Here is a 6000-nt window from a genome sequence, read left to right on the forward strand (position 1 = left end):
AATAAAGAACATTATTAAAGAAAGCATCAATAGAACCAACTTCATTATTAAATGAAAAGGTAAAACCTTGTTTATACAATGCATGAAAGGAAATAATATTTCTTGCCATTTCTGGCGAATAACAACATTTATTCAAATCTAAACTAAACCCACTACTTAGCGACAAAGTATAAACTCCAATCTTGGTGACAGGTGTAACTTTCCTATTCCCCATGATTAAGTTTATTCTTCCTTGCTCCACATTCTCACTTCTTCTTAGTCCCTGCAAGTCACAACAAATATGAATACCACAACCGGTATCAAGGACCCAAGATTTAGAATGGGGTGAGTTATTAGAAATGATAGTGTAAATACCTGCATGGTTGGGTTTAACTTTCCCATCCTTTACATCTTGCTGGTACTTTGGGCAGTTCCGCTTCCAATGTGCCTTTTCATGGCAATAGAAGCATTCAGCCTCTTTTGGGTCAGAAGAAGGAGTGATGAAACCTTTCTTGGTTCCACTTGAAGAAGAGCCATCAAGGGTCCTAACCTTGGTACCCTTCAAATAACTCTTTCTCTTCTTCCCTCGTCCTTTCCCGATTGCCAAGACAGGAGCGGAGTTTGTAGAAGTAGGAGTAGTAACAACCGCCTTACCCTTAAGACCACTTTCCGCGGTCTTTAAGAGTCCTTGAAGTTTGCTGAGTGTGACCTCTTCCTTGTTCATGTGGTATGTCATGCGGAATTGATCATAACATGAAGGTAAGGAGTGAAAAATGATATCTATTGCAAGCTCCTCAGGGAAGTTCACATTTAGCTTCAGCAAACGATCCATAAATCTTTGCATTTTCTGCATGTGGCCCGTGATGGGTTCACCATCCTTCATGCGAGTTGTTATCATGGAGGAGATGATTTCATACCTCTCTTGACGAGCACTTTGATGGTATCTTTCCATCAAGTCTTGGTGCATTTCATAGGGGTAGAAATCTTCATAGGATTTTTGGAGATCCGCGGTCATAGTGGCCATCATGATGCATGCCACTTTGGTGGCATCCCTTTCATGTGCCCTAAACTCAGCGATCTCTTGAGGAGTAGCAACGGTCTCATCAATCTCCTTAAGCTCCTTATCGAGGACATATTCCTTATCCTCGTAGCGAGTAATCATTCTGATGTTTCTGATCCATTCATTAAAGTTGGATCCATCAAAAGTGACTTTCCCACATAAGTTCATAAGAGTAAAGGAGCCATTGGGATTAGAGCCAGAAGCAGTAGTGTTTGCAGACATCTAAAAACGAAGAAAGAAGGTTTTAGTTTAGATATATAGATAGTCCTTAATAAAACACCCAAATGTAGTATTAAGGCTAGGATCCAATCACAATATATTATAACTTAGAAGAGGTATGTCGTAGTCTAAGTAATAACATATTTGAAAGGTAGGTGAATGACGATTCACCAATTTCCACCAAAAAACGAAATAGTAAATATTAAGTTTTTGATTTGGTGCTTAGAAATTCCTAGATTCTTCTGAGATTCAATGAACTTTTCAAAGGCATGTTTCAATCTCGAGTGTGCCCTCCAAGTTTTGTGACTGGGATGCCGAGGATCACAAAACGAGGTGTGAAGTAACCATACAAATCACTTGGTACCCTTAAAGTTTATCACTCAATCGATGTGCCGGTAAACCACACACGCTCCATCGATACTATAATAAACCTTAAGTCACCCTTTACCTACCTTGTTAAGTCCAAGTTAGTGTGCCGGTTAACCACACACGCTCCACCAACGACTTAAACAAAGTGTAAAGTGTAATTTCATGGATTAGCACCTTATTCACAAATTTTCCTAAAGTAACTAAGATTGGGAATTTAATAAAACATTTAGTTACTTTATAATATTCATCATACTTTAAATGAGAATTTATAAGTCCTTGTCTTACCCGTTCGGCTAACGACCCTCCACCAGTCAAGCAAGCGGTGGGTGAGAGTGGACACCCATTAAGTTGCCATTTTATAGGCAACAACCTTATACCCACCTTATAGACCGGCTTCGTGAATGAGGCGTACTAGCAGTAAGACGACTTTGTTCTTATACATATATATATATATATATATATATATAATTAAATCATAATAATATAAGTATAAGGGTTGAATTTTAACTTTTAAAATTCTAAGGGTTGGAACTAAAGATTAACTTGACTTTACTTGTTCCAAAACTTGAGGGCAAGTTTTGTAAACTTTCAAAACTTTTCATTTCTTGTAACTTATGAGTTTAATAGAGTAATAAAATGAAGACTCTTCATTTTTCTAACTCTTGTGTTCTTTTAATGGTTTTTTTAATCCAAGTGACTTTTCGTTTTCCATAACTTGAGGACAAGTTATGGACTCCATTAAAACACATTATGATCAAAATTAATCTACCACATAGGTTACAAATAATTCCTATGATCATCTAAACTTCATAAGAACAAGAACATGAATATGAGCACTTTCATGAATCAAAATCACATTTAAACTTTGTAATTTTGATAACTAGTTGTTGTAAATGAATTAGCAATGACATTAAACCATCTAAAACAAGTTTTCAAGTACCAAAACAGTTTAGGGTAATGTTTCTAATCCATTTCCAGCAACTAAAGTCGAAAATCTGCACTCTGTCGAACCCTACTCGACGAGTGCATGAACCTACTCGACGAGTAGGTTGAAGATACAAGTGAACTCGATGAGTCCCCCCATGGACTCGCCGAGTCCAGCAGTCACACAACAAGTTTTTCGACTTTTTCCAAAATATTGCAACAAGTATCAAACAAACAAGCCTAGGCTCTGATACCACTGTTACGTTTTGAGCATTCTAACACTTCCTAAGTGTACATGCAACCCTAATAAACCTTGGATCTATGTTTGTCTAAGATACATGCAAATAATTAATTTTTCCAAGGTTTATATCCTAGCTAGCATGGCATGGGGAACATGAATCAAATAAAGCTAGAAGAAATACTTACCTTGAAGTTGTAGTTGATTGCTTGGAGTTTTTGAGCCTAGCACCAATAGTGTGGATGCCTCAAGTGGAAATCACAAATCACCACAAACTTGGAACTTTGAGAGAATAGTCACTACTATCTTGAAATTTTCCCTCACCTCAACAAGTGTCAACTAGTGTCATTTCAAGAACCAAAGCCTCCTTTATATAGTGTGGAGGATTAGGGTTACATCCCTAAAACCCATGTCTCTTCATTTCCATGAGATCCATGGGTTAAAGCTCCATGGAGTATCCATGGACTTTTCCATGCAAGCCTAGCCCATTCCAAATAAGCTTTAGCCCACACTATATAAATATAGAAGCCCATATTTAATTAGTAATATCTTTGATCTCTAAATTAATCCTAGATTAATTATAGATCACTACTAATTAAATAATATGATCTTATATTAATATATTAGAACATATAATATATTAATAAATCATAACTTGTACTATTCTCAAATATTATCCATAAATTGTTCGGGTGAAGTGCAACCCAAATGGACCATGCCGGGTCGGGTCAAGTACATACCAAATATAGTTATGAACTTAGACACTATATCCAACACTTTTCTAGTATAGTTGTATATGTTCTCATAGTAGTAAGTATTGACTCTGAATGAACTGACTCATTGACCTAGAAATTGTAGTAGTATGATCATGTGTTACCCAGATGGTAACTTACTAATGATGTAACTAATACGCATGAATATGGATGTACTTTTATGTCTATATATGTACACTTGATATATAATTAATATTGAAACGACCTTCGGACGGCTACCCGAAATCCTACCAGACCACATCTCAAGCGTGAAAAGGAAATAGTTGGATGGCCTTCCTAAGCCCTTTAAACATTGCTTATATATCTGTACATATATGGGCATGTAATTTATAAGAAGTATAACAAAGTTTAAATAAAATTATTTGATAAGTAAAACAGTTTGATAAACAGTTTGAATAGTAATAAAATCATTGGTTTTATAGTTATTAATCACATGTGATTGATTTAATAACTATAAGTATTTAACTTGTATTCCTCCCCCCACCCCCCACCCCCCCCCCCCCCGTAAAAGCATTTAAAACATTTAAAAGTATTTCAAAGGTTAATTAAAGGGGTATGAACTCACTTGTGGTGAGTGGATTGGATTGGAGTGTCGGATACTGTTTTAGGTGGCAACCGAAGACTTGTACACACGCATGATCCTAGTTATCATATAATGAACATATATATATATATATATATATATATATATATATATATATATATATATATATATATATATATAATTAGCCAAATAATAACTAATAGATTAAGTTGTGACACTCTTGAACATGAAAACACCTTGTATAGGTGTGATAAGTGTAACGACCGAAAAATCCAACCAATTTAAATTTTTCAAAAACAAACCGATTTCATTAAATTATTACAAAAAGGTTTTCAATACAAATCATTTAGAGTATTCCCAGAATCACATTGCTACAAAATCATGAGGAGTGGTACGATCACGCCTTCGCCTTGCCACAGTCTCTTGAAGAACCTGAAAAACATTCAACCACAACTGTAAGCCCGAAAGCTTAGTGAGATACCCCCAAAATACCAACCACATATACCATACACGTAACATGATATCTCATAACAAATCACAGAACAGTCATGCATATCGGGTCTACTGTGGGACTGGTCCGCCTAGTCGGGCCTTCAGTCCCCTGGTCCACCCTCCGTGTCCAATCACGTACCTCAAGTCTGCAGTGTGGTTGGTCCGCCCGTGCTGGGCCTTTAAATCACCTGGTCCACTCTCTGAGTCTACAGTATGACTGGTCCGCCCGCATCGGGCCTTCAGTCAGCCTGGTCCACTCTCCGAGCCTCGGCACGTCTGGTCCGCCCGCGTGGGCCTACAGCATATCCGGACGGCTCGCAGGGCCTTCGGAATAACCGGTCCGCCTTGGGTATCTTGGCCTACAGCACAAAGCCGGACCCGCCTCAACCCATCTCTAGTCCAAACATCCATGTGCACATAAACATATAATCATATAACAGTTCTCATTCAAACAAACCGATCTAACAGATCACATAGCATAACATACTCTAAGCAGTATACCGACCTAACAGGTCACTAGCATAGCATTTCCCTATCTCTCAGGATACCGATCTCAATCAGGCCTCTAACATATACCGTCCTAATTCTCAGGATGCAAGCATATCACAGCAACAAAATAACAACAACTACCCGGATCTCAATCCGATAAGGTCCGGCCTTGGTGCCTTAGACCCTGTTGATATAGTGAGGATAACTCACCTCAAAACTGCCGGCTGAAAGGATAAGATCCCGCTGCTCCGAACTCCTCCATTGAACACCAAAACACTCAACTCAATATATACCCTTAATTACCAAAATACCCCTGGAAGACAACTGGTCAACCTTGGACAAGGTCAAAGTCAACCCCTGACTGACTCTACTCGCCGAGTCAACCCGATGACTCGCCGAGTCCCTATGCTCAGAACTTCCCTCAATCCGCGACCCAACTCGCCGAGTCCAACAACTCTAAGTCCACTCGCACCCAACTCACCGAGTCATCCCTTGACTCACCGATTCTCGACTCAACCAGAAAATATTAGGACTCTTCGACAAGACTCGTCGAGTCTAAGGCTATCTTCAACCTACTCGACGAGTTGTTCATCCAACTCGTCGAGTTCTAGCTCATCTTCAAGCAACTCGTCGAGTCCACCCATGTGACTCGCCGAGTACCACCGGTCTGAATCCATACAGAAGCACTCCATGCCATGCAATTGATCCAAAACAAAGATCTACTTCACCTAAGGCCATCCATCACGTAAAGTGTCAATCTTTACGTGAATCCATGAAGATCTAGGCATTATACACATTAGGGCTAAGGTTTGGGACAAGATAGCTTCACTTCATACCCAATTACAGGGACTTTCAGGCATTCCAACCCTTCTCTATTCCATATCTGAGGTAGCAACCTCAGATCTAACCTCTA

Source organism: Lactuca saligna, chromosome 9 (genome assembly GCF_052625555.1).
Source record: "Lactuca saligna cultivar CGN05327 chromosome 9, ASM5262555v1, whole genome shotgun sequence".
Classification (NCBI taxonomy): domain Eukaryota; kingdom Viridiplantae; phylum Streptophyta; class Magnoliopsida; order Asterales; family Asteraceae; genus Lactuca; species Lactuca saligna.